The 17,043-nt window shown below is 51.3% G+C and overlaps 1 pseudogene; it reads left to right on the forward strand.

The window, feature by feature from the left end:
• Positions 1-15,158: 15,158 nt before the first annotated feature.
• Positions 15,159-15,706, forward strand: LOC121838184 (annotated as a pseudogene).
• The last annotated feature ends 1,337 nt before the right edge of the window (positions 15,707-17,043 follow it).

The raw sequence follows: 17,043 nt of genomic DNA on the forward strand, positions 1-17,043 counted from the left end.
GAGGGGAGTCACCCCCCGGGGTCACGTGACCTTGGCGGGGGAGGAGGGGGGAGGAGGAGGAGCGGAGGGAGAGGAGGAGGAGGGGGAGGGGCGACGCCGACGCCGACGCCAACGCCGACGCCGACGCCGCACAGGTTGGAAACGGGTCATGTGACCCCCTCCCCCCGAGGTCAGGTGACTCGCCCGGACCATACTACACAATGAGGGGAGGAGGAGGAGAATGAGGGGGAGGAGGAGGAAGGGGAGGAGGAGGAGGGGAGGAGGAGGAGAGGGAGGGGCGCGGTTACGCCGACGGCGACGCCGACGGCGACGCCGACGGCGACGCCAACGGCGACGCCGACGCCGCTCAGGCTGGAAACGGGCCCCTAAGAGCTGCGCTCTAAAACTAAGTAAGTATCACCTCTAAAAAGATAAACCAAGCTAATCAAGTGGCCAGAAAACCAGAGGCATGAGACAAGAAGCCCATGTAAAAGAAAAACTTTTTGTAACCAATGCGTTAATTGTCTTCATTTCATTTTCAATCTGGAAACTATATCAAAACAAAAATACTTTGATTGCCCTAAGGGACACCTGTTACAACACACTGGATAACCAAGCGGCAAAAATGGCCCAGTTATCTCATAATCAAGGTTAGCTATTTGCATGAAGAAGGCCCACTTCAAAGAAAGGCTCGTGGAAATCATCTACTTTAATTCAAAAGGGCATGTCGAGAGACGGGCAAACTCGCCGGAGTAGTTGGCATGTAGTTTAACATTGCCGTTCGTCCCGATAGGTGCGAGAGATCCAGCATTTTTAGGTAAATATAGCGATTCATTAGTCTTACTGAGACAATGACAAATCATATCCTTGACATATTCGCGACCCTAGCAAAACGGACAGCACCAAGCGGGAAAACCAGGAACCAGCCAGAACAGGTCGCTCTGCGCCTCTCCACGTCTCTGGCGGTTTTCGCGGACACGTGTTGTCGACGCGGTGGCAAACAATGTAATTTGATGAAGGTCTGAATATTTCTCAAGTTTGCCTGAGTGTTCATCAGTGTGATGAAGCCTCAGTAAATTGTTTCTTTCTATCACGTGTTTGAAAGCCTGTTTACTCCACAACACACAATCGCGTGCTTTACATTTCTTGGATGGGGAGGAATCAAGGAAAAACGTTTTGATTTCTTCTCTGGCTCGAATGACATTCAAAGTGACAACTACTCGGTAATTGATAAGTGGTATGTAAAACAGACGAGGTGTTTCACTGGAGGGAACCCCAATGCTGCAGTCAAGTGAATGGGAAGGTTCAATAGCTGCTTTTCTTGAATTTGGCTGTGTTTGATTAGCGTCAAGATTGAGCCACCCACGCTGGTCGGTGCATTGGCTATTCATCTTGGCAGCTTTTCACCGAAAAAGCCTCTGGACCACACCGAAAAAGTTGGGCTGATTTCGCATCTACTTGATTCTCGAAAACCTCCTCGCTGCATACGATTAATGAGGGATATTGTCTGCTTTCAAAAAATGGGGGACGCGTCTCGCAAAGTTAGAAGCTGTCACGACATTATGATCTATTGCGCCTCCAATATTTATAATATACCCAGGTAGCACACCGCGTCGGCCGGTATCGGGACTACGCCGGCCGGTCCCGGTAACAGGATGGCGGCGCCCGGCCATTGGCGCCGGTGAGCTACCGGCCCCGGCCGGCGTCGGGGTTTCGTCTTGCTCACTGGCCAGTTCAGCCGAAGAAGTTACAGTGACTGGCCGGCATCGGGTTTTTGCTGTCTTTGCTGGCCAGTCTTTCCATGGAGGTTCCAGTAACTGGCCGGCAGCGGTATTTTGCTGTCTTTGATGGCCAGTATTTACATAGAAATTCAGTAACTGGCCGGCATCGGCACTTTGCTGTCTCTGATGGCCAGTATTTACACGGAAGTTCAGTGACTGGCCGGCATCGGCGCTTTGCTGTTTAGGCTGGCGAGCCCCGCCATGGAAGTTCCGTTTACTGACCGACATCGTTTTATCTTTTTTTTTTTGCCGTTTTTACTATGCAGTCAAGTCATTCAGATTCTGACGAACTGTGGCAATTCATGAATAGCGAGTGGAAATATTTGCATAGATCAATCCTTCGCAAATAACTGCCGACGCTGGTGTATTTGATCCCAGCATGGCAAGGCTGGCGTGTTTTATTGCGAAAACGCGAGAAAAAAACAATGCGGCGAGGAACATTTGCAGTTCAGGATTCGAGAACCTGACCATGCACCAACGCCATGAAGAATAAATTACACAACGCCGAACGATACCTTTTCAGGAAGCTAGTTTAATTTGATGCACTATACTTAAGGTCGGTGGTATACGCACGTGTTTGGCTCTGATAAGAAAAATAAAATAAAAACGGTATAGCGGAGAATCCGAATGAAGAACAACAACCACAATTAACAAACACGTGGCATGATTGAGCACGCGCTTTGAGTTACAAAAACAATAATTTGCATTGCATTGTAGAATCTGGAAAAGAAAGAGATGTGTGTATTGCTTATGACGCTACCAGAGGTACACAACTCTCCTGAGATCGTGTTATTGGTGATTTTAATTGAGTGTGAAAATATGCTATTTCAGTCAAGAATCGGCTGTTTTCTGTGGTAGTTACGATCAACTAACAGAAATATTTCAAATTTTACCATAGCCAGACGATCTGTCCCCCGATAGCTTATGTTATACGACATACCGCACCAAAAAAAAAAAATATATATAAAAACTTTTTTTTTTTTTTTAACACGATAAAGGCGTTGTGGATGTTTACACTGCCGGGTCTGTGAATGTGACCCCTTGACGGCCACGAAACATAAATGTTCTAATACCGAACGATGCCGTTTCTGAAAGCTAGTTTAATTATCCGCACTGTTCTTAGAGCTCAGGAATAAAAACATGTCTAGGCCTAATAAGAAAGTAAAACTGCGGAGCGCAACCTCGATAAGTAAAATCAGGCGGCAGGCGAGGGAAATATCACTGATGTACCAGAAGAAAATTAAGTACTACTTTCCGTAAGTCAGAAAAATAAGAGATGTGCTTAATACGTACCACGCTGTGAGCTCAGCTAAATAACTGTAACAAGGTGGAAAGTTGGGCGAGTTGGTTGATGGTCATATTGAATGGGTTAAAACAGCGCAGAAAGCGTGCTCTCCAATGTTTAATGAAATTAAGATGTTAGCCCGACATAAAAATAAGTATGCTCGGGAGATTGACGAAGCTTTTTTAATTGCCAACCATGACGCAGGCAAGTGTTCCATCACTTGCTCTAGTTAGTGATGAAATGAATTTTATCAGAAAGGCGGGGAAATACGTGTAGCCACGTGTCGGCTTGAGTGGAAGATGACGTGTTTTCGGGGCGATTGCTTTTATGTTTGTCTTCCTTCAAGTTTACTTGCTGAATGGTGCAGCAGTAAATATTTCAGTTGTAAGTCAGCGCTGTGTCTGTGTGTTTTCTTTTACTGGTCCTTCGTCTTTCTGCGCTGTTTTAACCCATTCAATATAAATAACTGTCTTAAAATAGCGGTATTTCTGTTTTAATAGTGGGTAAAGTTGACCACCTTCAGACAAACTTCGGCTGCATCACTGTCGCAGTTCGACCACTTACTCATTTTCTCATTTTGCTCACAATATTCCCATTATTATTACCTTCTTTACGTCGTTGAAAGGACTTGCGCTGTTTGCCTACTACACTGACCCAGAAATTAGAACGGAGGGAGCGAATTATCCCGGCAAAACAAGAGGGCCACGGCTTGTACATTGCATCAATTTAAATTTGGGCTCGCACTTCCTATTTTCACATTTTGCGTGATTTTTACCCTAAAGTAAGGGGCCGGCAACTGCAAAAACATACAAAATATTAAAAAGAAATAGAAAACGTAGTAAAAAAAAAAATAAAAACCCTTGCTCTATCTGGCGGGATTCGAACCACTGACCACACGATCACTGGCATCGCGCGTTAACCACCAAGACCAAACCGCCAAATCGGAAAAGCGTAGTTTTCAGTAGTTTATATGCCTGCTGAGTTCATTTGAATACATTGTACGATTAGTTTCGTATGTAATTTTTTGCTACGTCTTCAGGACGTATTTCTAATATTGTGGCAATGTTTGCATACTCAATGATTTATTATTACTGTGTGTTTTAATAGTTTTAATGCGCTTTGCTGATCATTTTATTGCAAGCGTGTTGAAGATACGCGCATATAGATTCCGTAAAGTCGTTAGACATCCATAATAGCCAACGAACGCGATCCAATCCAATCCGCAGCCTTGTTTTGCCAGCCGTGTGGGTCGTGTGTGTTTCACGTTTCTGTCTTGAGGTCAATTTACCGATTAGTCGTGATGCGCGGAGTTTAACTTAGTTTCAAATGTGTCCGAAAAAGAAGGAAGCGACTGTGAGCCGTGGAACTACGTCGAATCTGCTCAACAGCCAAGATCATGGCACGGTCGCTTCAAAGTAAGTTCCTTTCTTTGCCCGTTAGGGCTAGATTGTTCCTTTTTCCGTTCAAAATGCTTGTTATTGTCTAGATCGCTTGCTTTTACCAGTATTACTAATTGTGCGCGAATGGTGCTTTGCGAGGCTGTTTTGCTTCGTTCACAAATAGGCTGTGTACTCGGTCCAGGTCCATCAATAGCGGCGGTACTTTTTGGGAGATAGCCTGATAGGGCGGGGGGGGGGGGGGGGGGGAGGAGGGGAGGGGGGGAATGGCGGCGCCGGCGGCGGCGGCGGGCGCGCGGGCGGCCGGCCGGCGGGTGGAGGCGGAAAGGGGAGGGGGGGGGGGGGGGGAGTTTGATTGCCTCCCTCCACCGTATTGTTCAATTCTGGAAGAGCGCGGTGCCCCCCCTCGCCTAAGCTCTAGGTTAGACACTACGGGTGGATTCCGTGTGCGTATTTGCGTATTTGCGTCCGGAGAGCTGGGCCAGGCAAAAGGCAGAGATTGATTGATCGAGCAAGTCCGTAGCTTCCGCCGCGCAGTCGTCTGCAAACGACTTTATTTTCGTGATTCGTTATCAGAAAAGAATTGTCAAAACTTGGTGCCGCGATGAATTCATCCCATGGTGATTTGCATAGCATACCGCTCCTGATCGCAAAAATTTGTGCCCACGAAATAATTTTTGATGCCGCTTCTGGGCAAATTTACAAGCATGTCCTGAATTAAGGTAGTGTCTCGCCAGTTTATGAGAGGTGTATTTAGTTCAGTGTAAGTATATAGTGTGAGACATACCTCACCCAATCCCTGTATTTTTTCGTTTGGTACTGCCTTTAGCGAATGGTGTAGGTTGTAATTGTTTTTAGTTGTTGCATAATTGTAGTAAGGTGGTGAGCTTTACTAATTGAACACCTTGAAAAACTGTTCACCACAAAAGGCAAGGAGACAAGCAGAGTAACGCGTAAACCATACACAAGCGCAGACTCTCGACTCGCATAAACAGAGAAGGAAGAAATAAAGAATGCGGAAGGAGCTCAAGCACAGGCCCAAGTGGAATGCGCCGATTCACCCATTAGCAAGAGCAGATTTTAAAACCATAATTTCCTTGTCTGTTAAGGCAACATATTGATGGCCAATACATAAAGACAGCTCAATCTCTCTCTAAAATCTACAATGAATTGTCACCTACTTATGCACTTTTTACACTGCTCGTGTGTCATCCTTATAGCCTCGTCCCACTAGAGCGACAGACAGCAACAAACGACAGCGACACACGACGCACGCTGTCCCACCTGGTGGACACGACGCAGGACACGGGGACGAAGAAACTTCTTTCCTAGTGGGACTGGAGTTGTCAACAAAACATTTCAAAATACACAGATAAACAGTCTGGCAACACGGTTTTCATATTTCGCTCTTTGGGTATTAAATGCGCCGACAAACATGGTGAAAGTGGAGACGATTACTTTATTTCTTGATTAAAGCTTCCGCTTCTCTTCATTTGCCGTTGGCGACTTTCCACAAACAGTCGTGACAATTGACACCAAACGTTTTCTGAACTAGAATACCCGAATCGTTCCTTTTTTTTTGGGGGGGGGGGGGGTGAGGGGTCAGGGGTCGTTCGAGGAATTCTAGGTTAGCACCAAGGAATTTCACCCTGATTTTGAGGATGTTTAAAACTTCATATCCGAATGATCGAGGGCAGGCGTTTTATGGGCGACAATACGGCGTCCCGATTATCACAGAACGTGATGACAAGTCTCGTCTGCCGGAATGGCTTGCCGCGGAACGTCGTGTCCTACTTCGTGGTGAGCGGTCTTTGGTCAGTTCTCGAGCATGGGTGTATCCATCCTGATGCAGGGGCATAGACCTCGGCGTCTTGAAGCACCAAATCGCGCACCAAGTTTTTGCGAGCAAAACCAGCCACAGACAACCCTTTCGCAACATGACTGCCCAGCGCCAGCAAGCAAGCCGCGCCCGCGACCACTATGAGCAATCGACGGACTGGAACTGCGGGAACGAGGAGAGGCCGCCAAAGGCTTCTCTGAAGGTCGAGCGGCGGAGCAAGCCACGGGAGGAAGGGTGGGAGGGTGGAGAGAGAGGCAACAGAGGGCACAAGCGGGCGAGGAGGATAAGTTTGTATCCGAGAGATGTTCCTCGGTGGGACTGCTTGCTGCGCTTTAAGTCCAACAACAGACAAGAACTCGTCCGTCGTCGATGGTTTGTCGGCGATTGTCGCGGGTGTTGGCCGTTGCAGTGGGACAGCATCGGCGACACGGAACTTTGTGGTGTCGTCGGACAAAAATCGGTGTTTGTCACTCTAGTGGGACGAGGCTTTTAGAGAAAACATGAATAATTAGCAGATACTGTGAAAAACATACAAGGGAATTATTTTAGGCCTTTATTATTCATAGTATGGGCGACCAATGTGTTCGCACATCCGTCTGTTACCTGAGCTGCCAAGAAAATCGTGTTTACAGTCTTATGCATATGGGTGGGAGCACGTTCCACTTGGACCTGTTCAAACTTTTGCTAAAGCTCCTTTTGCATTCTTTATTTTTTTTGCTTCTCCGATTTGTGAGTTGGGAGTCTACACTCGTATGTAGTGTATGTTTTCCTCTCCATTATTCCTTGTTTTTTGTCTGTTATTTTTCAGGATGTTCAATCAGAATGAACTCGCCACCTTATTACATGGGAAGGCTGTTGTTAATTCCGAAGTGTCTGTAAAACAATCTACCTGACATCTTTTGCTCACGCCCCGGTTTCTGAAGCTCACGTTCTCCGAACACAGCCTTTCTGATTTCTCTGATTATTTTTCTTTTTTCTTTTATGTTCAATAGATCAAGTTGTGAGTGTGCACCAGTCTGCGTCCTATGTGTTCCTTTCCATTTGTCCTTGTCTTTTTGTGCACTTTTTTCAAGTTGGTCCATGATATTTTTTATTGTATATTCTAATCTGTGTTTTCATCTTTATACTTACTGCAGTCCTTACCAAGTAGAAGTTGGCATTCACTTCCGCCATCCTGATGTGAGTGTCCTGAGACGACACAGAATGACAGTTCCTCTGCTGAAGGCCAGGCTTCATGGAAGACTGCCAAGGCTGTTCATGGTAAGATGCTCTATATATTGAGCAATATAATAGCAGCTTATTGCTGATAGGATTATTTTTAACATAGACTGTGTTTATGGACTGGCCTTTAGCAATTCCGATACCACTCACGTGGAATAAAATCCTGTAGGGGAATTGCGCATCCCATTCGTAAGCGGAATGCTGAGCTTACAACAGAAGTGCGTCTCGACTTGCTGCCAGTATTGCTGTGTGTGTTGTGTTTGTATTTTTATTTGTTTATTTAATGTTCCCAATAATGGCTGAAGCCTTCCCATTGGAAGTGGCAACACACAAACACAAATGGACGGCAAGAGAGGTGAACAGCGCCAATCACGCCGTTCGCCACCGCACCCATTGGTTTTCGGAGAGGTTTGCAGTATTGGTCTCTATGGTATTTGGTCATATATCGCACATGAACGCAACCAGGGCACTGTGCCTACAATTCAGCACTCGCAAGATTTGCGTGAATACACCCTGCAGCTGGTCGCACTTTCAGAGTAATTTTAATGTTGCAAAAATGAATAATGACATTGGCATATTTCTCGTGCCAAATCCTTCGTGCCTGTTCCGAACTCTGATCTCCACGAGATCACAGTAGAGTCGTTTCTGTTGTACAGTAAAACCTTATTAATTCAACCCCCGCTAATTCGGATAATTTGAACTGTCGATCCGGTCTCGTCAAACGTATGTATTAGTCGATGGCAGCAAACGCTCATTAATTCGGAGAGAACGCGGCGCACTATGGTTAATTCGGACGAATTCAGCAGGTGGCGCTAGCTACCGTCTGTTCCAAAGGGTATGACCGCTATCCATCCGAAGTGCACACGTGGTTTTTCCGGTTTTCCCATGGTTCTTCGCTCTTTCGGTTCTCCGTGTTTCGAACCAGTTTTGCTCTGGATCGCCATGCTTCAGCGCGTTACTCTCCTGGCATGGAAGCGGCAGAAGCATTGCTGCAACGGAAAAAGGGTAGCACAAGTGACCGACAACCGGAATGGCAAAATCGCGACATGCGAGGCTATTGTTCCCGAGCGTGCCAATAGCGAGAGTGACAGTCACGTTTTATGCCTCTACGCGGGTATCCTAAAGCCCGCCATTTTAACAACTATTTTATCCCTCAATTTTTCGCCGGCCACCCCCGTATTGAAAAATGCAACATGACTGGCACTCTCGGTATCGGCGCTCGGGAAAAATAGTGCCAGGTGTTGCGATTTCGCCGCTGCGATTACTGGTCAGTTGTGCTACTCGTTTTCCATTGCAGCTGTACTAGGCTAAGAATTTAGCGACGAAAGTGGAAATACTGAGGGCCTTGGAGGGCGGCGTCTCTCGACATGTGATGGAAAGTTGCGACGTCAAGAGAAGCACTTTGGCCACGTACGTAAAAATTGTGGCCGATATCTACAGGCTTTCGAGAGCGAGAAGTTCAACGCGAAAAGAAAGCGGCCTTGGAAGGTGGTGCACCCGAAACTAGAAGAGTCCTTGCTGTACTACATTGTCAGCGCACGGGATGCGTAGCTCCGACAGTGCGAGTGCGGTGGAGCACTCGACCGCGCTAAGGAAAGTTGCCGTCTCCGCCCAAGTGTCGTCCAGAAAGCAGGCGGTAATGACGGATTTCTTCTCAAAATAGAGTAAACGTTTTCGCGCAGCTTTCTTTGTCCTTTCGATATTTCGACTTTCCGATAATTCAGACATTTTTGCCGTTCCCATGAGACCCAAATTAACGAGGTTTTACTGTAGTGGCAGGGCAGACTCTATACTTGTTTTGCTTCAATCTTTGTAAGGGGGATGCTGTAATCCAATTCTACTCATCTCTGGTGTACTAGATAGCACCATATTTGCAGAGATAGTCTTCAGATTTTGTAGTTCCATCAAAATATATTTCAGCTTATAAAATATTTGTTATTTGGCTTATAAATTTTCAAGCAGATCTAGATTGAAGGCAGCAAATATCTTACCTGCAGTCATGGTATGTGTCCAAAGTATATTGCATTAACATAATTGACCCAACCTCTGATTTTTGTTTTCAGTGCCTCTAGCGAATTGTGGATGCTAGGATTGCTTTTGTTTGTTTCACATTATCTACAACACTTTTTTCATCTTTATACTCAGTGCAGCCCTTGCCGAACGGAAGCTAGCATCGACTAGGCCAATTGGTTCCTGCATCACCAGCCGAGTTGAGGATCAGGTTGTGGGGCGCTCGGCCCGCCACACGGCGGCCAAACCGGCGACTAGCGAAGGGGCGGCACCCGGCGCCGAGAGGGTAGAAAAGAGATGGCCCGTGTGGCCGAAAGCAGTTGCTGCCCCGAGTCTGGACCAGAATCATGGTAATAAACCCTGTTTGACCCCGAGGAACGAGTCGTCTGGTTGATCACCTGCGGCGGACGGCGGAAGGCGAACGCCACATCTGGCGCCCAACGTGGACTCTGTCGTCCGTCGTCGGTGATCTCGACCAGACGGTTCGTCCTCCCTTTCTTCTACTTTGCATTTCTTAATTTCTTTTCGGTCGTTGATTCGTCGCGGTTCGCGTTTTTCATTTTTTCTATATCGCGTCGTGTTTTTCTTGTTCATTGTGACTTTTTGCGCGCTCGCCTATCTCCGCGGTCTGCACGTCGCTGACGGTGCGGTTTTCTTGGCGTAGTTTTTTGGCGCGTTTTTTTTTCTTCCCTCGTGTTCGCGTGTGCTGTTTTTTTCCCTTGTCGCGCGTTTTTCTTTTTTCCATGCCTCCCAAGAAACAGTCCCAGCCCCCGTCCGACCACGGCGACTCCAGCGAAGAAGACGCGGAGCCCGGTCCGTCGTCGGCTGAGGTCCTGGCGCTCATGGCCCGAATGTCCGCCACCCTCCAGTTGGTGACGGAGCGCCTCGCAACCGGCACGGGAGGAGCCGGCGGCCATGTGCAGCAGCGTGGGCCCGAGCTTCACCCTCGGCTCACGGTCCCCGTGAACACGGGGTTCGACGACATGAAGTCCGTCGCCGACTTCCTGGAAGAGCTGGACGTCTACGCCCGAGCGTCCGGCGCCTCGGAGAGCTACGTGCTCGAGCGCATCCTGCCCCTCGCCTTACAAGCGAGCGCGAGACGATGGTGGGTGTTGCAAACTCCCTTTCCGTCCCTAGAGGCGTTCCGCCGTAGCTTCCGAGAAGAGTTCCTGCCACCGGGGTACGACTCCCGAGTCCAGCGGGAGCTCGAACGACGTACCCAGCATCCAGAGGAAGGCCTCGTCGAATACATCCGGGCCATGCAGGAGCTGTTCAACCGAGCGGCGAAAGCTGCTCCCGAGTCGGAGAGGGTTGCACGCATCATCCGACAGAGCCACCCCCGTTACCACGTCTATCTTCAGGGGCGGCGGTTCGAGAGCGTGGAAGACCTCGTTCGTGCGGCGCGCGGCGTGCAAGACATGATCCTGGCCAGCGTGGACTACCGGCCGCCGCCCCCCGCCACAGAAGCCCTCGAACCATCGTGCGCGTGGTCGCCACCTGCACGCACCGCCCTGGAACGCACCCCTCCGACTCACCGCCCACCCGAAAGGGTCGGCGCCCACGCCTACTTGGCCCGCGCCCTGGACACCCTTGAGTGCACTCGGGATGGCGACGGGAGGCTCGGTGCTGCATCACCGGCTGGGGTCAGCGTGAGCTTAAATTCCCGACCGAGGGAAGCCCCAGGCGCCTGGGATTGGTCCCCCCAGGGCCCGCACTTGGGTGGAAGCCCGCCGCGGGTGCCGCGAAACCCCGAGAGGGGCCGGCTGCAGTTCCCGGACAGCGAAAGCTGGCTGCATGACCCTCGGCGAGATCTTCAGATGGCCGAAAGGCCCCAGCGCCAGCCGAGAGGCGGCTGGCAACGTGGGAATGACCCGGCGGAGCCGAGAGGCAGCCGGCGACGTGGGAGTGAACGGGGCAACGTGGGAACCCAGCGGCAGAATGACTCCTGCTACAACTGCGGACAGCGTGGCCACTTCCGCAGCCAGTGCCCACAACGGCGGCCCCGTGAGCAGCGAGAACTGCCTGACCAGGGAAACCGAGGCGGCCCGCGGCACTGAACCCGGAGACCTCGCCGCCCAAGGCCGCCACCAGCCCCGGGAAATGTAAGTCGCCGGCAATACTTCCTTCTGTATGTCGAGTACGACCTACGAACCACAGCATCGAGCCTAGGATAACGATTTCTCTGCTCGGAGTTCTTTTCGCCGCCCTGTTCGATACCGGCGCGGGAGTTTCGCTTATCGGCGACGTCGTTTTTGAACTCTGCAAATCAAAAAATGTTAAGCTCCGTTGTTCGAGCACGCTTTTGCAGTTAGCATCAGGCGCGCAAACAAAAGCAGCAGGCGCAGTAAGGCTGAGGATTTCTTTCGACGGAAAAACGCGGCGTCAGCGTTTCCTTTATCTGCCAGGATTGGCCGTACCTGTTATCTTGGGCCGAGATTTCATTGCAGACGAAAAAATTTCGCTCGACTTTGCTGCCGGCGGGTATCGGCTGGACAACCAGCCACACGTGACCCCCTTCACCAGACGTGAAGACTGCGTCACCGGCGCAACCCTTCCGACCCACTACACAGCGCGGCCAGCTGCAGTTCTTCCTGATGGCATCCGAGACGCCCTCAACGCGTGCCCAGCAACCAGCTCGCAAAAGCAGCAGCTCGAGAGCATCCTGCAGCCGTTCGCAACGATGTTCACGGAAACCCCGGGCAAGACCGACGTGTTGCTACACCGCATCGAGACTGGTGACGCCCGACCACTGCGGTGCAACCCTAGGCCCCTCAGCGTCCACAAGCGAGCCCTACTAGACGCAGCACTACAGGAGATGCTGGATACCGGAGCAGTGCAAGAGTCCCAGAGTCCATGGGCCTCCCCCGTCGTCTTGGCTCCGAAGAAGGACGGCTCGGTACGACTTTGCGTGGATTATCGCCGCCTCAACGCAGTGACGGTGAGAGATTCGTACCCCTTTCCTTCCATTGACTCGGTTATGTACGCGATTGGCAACGCGAAAGTGTTCACCACTTTGGACTGCAGTCGAGGTTTTTTGCAAATTGAGATTGATCCAGAGGACGTGCCAAAGACTGCGTTCACTTGCCACAGAGGATTGTTTGAATTTACCCGCCTCCCCTTTGGCCTTTCCAATTCACCCGCTAGCTTCCAGCGCTTAATGGATATCGTTCTCGGCGACACAAAATATAAATTCGCCATGGCATACATGGATGACATCGTTATTTTTTCCCAGACTTTCGAGGAACACCTGAAGCATCTTGGGATCGTCCTCGAGCGCCTGCGCAACGCCGGCCTGACGATTCACCCTGACAAGGCGCAGCTCGCTTCACCACAAATTAACCTCCTTGGCTTTGTAGTGGACAATGGAGTTCTTCGCCCCAACGAGGACAAGCTGCGTGCAATAACAGAGTATCCGCAGCCACACGACGTCAAGAGTTTGCAGCGGTTTCTTGGATTGATTGGGTTTTATCGCCAGTTCATCCCTCGCTGCGCCGAGATCGCTAACCCCCTGACCTTGCTCTTGCGCAAAGGCGAGAAATGGCGGTGGGGGGAGGATCAACGCGTCGCTTTCCTTCAGCTCTCGAAAGCGATCACCGACGTCGTCTCTTTGAAGTTGCCGGATCTCAACCGACAATTTGTCGTCCAAACAGATGCCAGCAACTTCGGCCTGGGCGCAGTCCTCCTTCAGGAACACGACAACGTTCTTCGCCCAGTCGCCTTCGCTAGCCGCACGCTGACAGCGGCCGAGCGAAACTACTCCGTGACGGAAAAGGAGTGTCTCGCCATCATCTTCGCCCTCAAGAAGTTTAACATGTATCTCGATGGCGCTTCCTTTCAGATACAGACGGATCACCAAGCGCTCTCCTGGCTGAAGAATTTGCAGAATCCAGCCGGACGTCTTGCACGATGGGCTCTGACACTGCAAGCGTACGACTACACTATCGCCTACAGGAAAGGAGCAACTAATATTGTGGCAGACGCACTGTCACGGGCTCCTTTGCAGGTCCCTCCCACTGAGACGGAACCGAAGTTGGTGGGATTAACCGACATCGTGGCCCGCACTTCGGAGTCACGGTGGGGGACGTTGGTGAGCAGAGCAGACCTCCGCAAGGCCCAGCAGGAAGATGGACTTTGTCGACGCGTGTGCGAGAGGCTTGCGGCACGAAGAGCAAGCGGCACCGGAAGCGACGACGAGTCCGACTCGTACCTGCTGAGCGAGGACGGACTTCTTCTCCGCTACATCCCCCAGGCAGACGACGACAGCGATGGATCGCCTTTCCGGATTGTGATACCTCGGAAGCTGCGCAAATCATTCATCAGGTACTTCCATGATTCAGCATTAGCGGGTCACAGCAGCGGCAGTAAGACTTACGATAAGTTATGTCGTGTTGCGACTTGGCCAGGAATCAGGCAGGATGTACTGAAGTATGCTCGCAGTTGTCCAGTGTGTCAGAAGGCGAAACCTCGCGGAGGCCAACCACCAGGATTAATGCAGCCAGTCGTTAGCCAGTCGCCTTGGCAGATTGTCGCATGTGATGTCATGGGACCGTTTCCACGTAGTCCTCGCGGAAATCAGTACCTACTTGTTGTGACTGACCACTTCACCAAGTGGGTCGAACTGTTCCCCTTACGGAAGCTTCTTTCGCAGCGGATCTGGGACTGCCTTCTGTCCGTTTTCACGAGATTCGGCTTTCCTGCAGAGCTCATCACGGACGGTGCTTCGTACTTTCGAAGCAAGATTTTCATCGACACCTGCGCTGCGCTTGGAATACGGCACAAGCTGACTTCGCCGTATCATCCGCAAGCCAACATCACGGAGAGGATCAACCGCAACCTCAAAATGATGTTGATTTCCCACACAGCCCGTCACAAAGACTGGGATGCCAAACTCGACGAGATGGCATTTGCAACGCGCACCACGGTCAACCGATCCACTGGTTTCACGCCTGCCCGTCTCAACTTTGGTAAGGAGCTAACCTTCCCAATGGAAAATTCATTTCTATACACAGATGTTGCGCAGAATGGACGCCCATACGCGCAGTTCGCCCAGGACGTCCATCACCGACTCTCGTCGGCCGTTCGTGATGCACGAGAGAACCTCGACGTCGCTCGTCTTCAACAGGCCGCCCAATACGACAAGGGCCGCCGCAGTGTCCACTTTCAGGTTGGAGACCTGGTACTTCGTCGGACACATCCCCTCAGCGATGCGTCGAAAGGCTTCGCAGCATCCCTCGCCAACCGTTGGGATGGACCCTTTCGCATAACGGAAACAATTTCCCCGCTGAGCTACCGCCTAGCACGACTGCATGGTACACAGCAGTACGGCACAATTCACGTGTCTGAGCTCAAGCGTTACTGCGAGCCAGCAGTTTTTCCGCAGGTCCCGGACATCCCAGCTCCCAGCCAGCCCTTGGACCACGGAACTACGCCCAGGCGGTACAACCTACGCCCTCGGTGACTCATCACCTGTTCTATTCATATCCTCTTTTTGGCTGGCTGCGTCTCTTCGCGGAGAGGGGGGGAGAGGATCCATCTCCTTCCCGCGGGTCTGCCCTTTGTTTTCACAAAGGGATTGTTCTGTTCGCGAGTGTCTCCGAACATGTTTGACGTATCACAACCAGACCCGTTAATTCGTCCTTTTTCTTCGTGTGCCCGTTCTCTATTTCCTCCGCAGGATCGTCACTGCCACCAAGAGCGTTCCCGCCACGCCTATCATTTCAGGCGATTGGCGGCACGCTTCCCGCCGCGCCGTGAGCGTGCCTCTGTGGCGACTTGGACTGTGCTGGTAGAGGACCGCCCGGTGGGCTGGGCCTCAGCGCTACGCTGGAGGGAGCAGCCCCGGCCCGAGCGTGGCGCGCCCCCGGAGTCCGTCCCCGAGCCTTTCCGGGGCAACACGTTGGAGGACCGGTACCCGCACGAGCCCGCGGCCGTATACAACGAGGCGGAGCGCCGCCTGCTGTGCCCCGTCTGCGGAGTGCCGGAGCTCCACCGCCCCACCCACCTGGCGGGCGCCTTGCACCAGGCCCGCGTCGCGGCGGACTGGGCTCGCCGAGCCGCGCCACCTCCTGCTGCACCTCCGGCAGCCCCCCGCCCGTTGGAGGTCGCGGAAGCCATCCGGATCCTCCGCCAAGTCCGCCCGGATCTGCTCCGCGACCCGGCCCACGAGGAGGCCATCTTAGACCTCGACCTCTAAAAGGGGGGGGGGAGGTGTGGGGCGCTCGGCCCGCCACACGGCGGCCAAACCGGCGACTAGCGGGGGGGCGGCACCCGGCGCCGAGAGGGTAGAAAAGGGATGGCCCGTGTGGCCGAAAGCAGTTGCTGCCCCGAGTCTGGACCAGAATCATGGTAATAAACCCTGTTTGACCCCGAGGAACGAGTCGTCTGGTTGATCACCTGCGGCGGACGGCGGAAGGCGAACGCCACAAGGTCCATGGCAGTCTGCAGAGGTTGTTGATGGTAAGCTGCCTTATATATATAGCTGTGTAATAGCAGCTTGTCCTGGATGACAATTTGAAATGCGTGTTTATGTTTTAGCAAGTGAAATTCGCGTGGGCATACTTGCAATGTGAAAGCTTACCAAGCCTGCTCTGATCTTTCATCCTTTTGAGATTTCAGTACAGCCGTTTCTGCTGCACACATACTGCCTACTTCGGCCAGGTAGAGACTTGATACATATGAAGGTAAGCAGGTGATTATCAACTGCTCAGTGCTGTCCGTGGTGACGTTCTCTCCTTATCAGATGACTTACCATGCTTGGTTCGCAAGGCATTTTAAAAGGAGAGCAAGTCCGCTGGTGCATGATGCTCCCAGTACTGAGCAGTCGACGATCGCTTGTTCACATTCGTAGAGATCACGACTGTACTTCAAGCTCGGCAAGTGTGACACTTATGTGATTCAGCCTAGCTGTGGTGTGCTGAGCGGTATATGTAGAGCTAGGGGGCTATGTTGCGCTTTTTGCACACCCAGGAGACTAGGGAGAAGGAAGTGACGTCAGAAGGAAGTGACGTCAACGACACAGCAAACGCAGATTGGATGTTGATTTCGTTTTCTTCTGTCAACATCCAATCTGCGTTTGCTGTGTCGTGGATGTCACTTCCCTATTCCAAGTCTCCTGGGAGTGCAAAAAGCGCAACATAGCACCTCTAGTTTACTTGTGCACGCACAGTGGCTGTGCGGTATAAAACGCGCCCAACTGGCAACTTTAATGCAGTCTCGTGTAGTCCCATTGATGTTTTCTTTTGGCGTGCATGATATGTGTTCACACTTTTTTTTCCTCGCTTACCGACAGTCCTAGCTGTCTGCAGAGAATGAGTGTGAAACATGCCAACAAGTCTCTAAAGCAGTATGCAGTGCAATTTTGTTCTATTGTGCAAGTGAGGAAGAAGACTGCTCGTTTGGCTGTTGAGGCTGCGACATAGACATTAGATAGTGTTATTGGCATTTGGCAGCGGCAGCGGCTCGTGGCACAGCGTTTACGATTTCATCTGACCTTTACAGTGACTGTGCTACAAACAGCTCGTCGTCGAGGCG

Source organism: Ixodes scapularis, unplaced genomic scaffold, assembly GCF_016920785.2.
Source record: "Ixodes scapularis isolate PalLabHiFi unplaced genomic scaffold, ASM1692078v2 PGA_scaffold0__279_contigs__length_252992795, whole genome shotgun sequence".
NCBI classification, from domain to species: Eukaryota; Metazoa; Arthropoda; class Arachnida; order Ixodida; family Ixodidae; genus Ixodes; species Ixodes scapularis.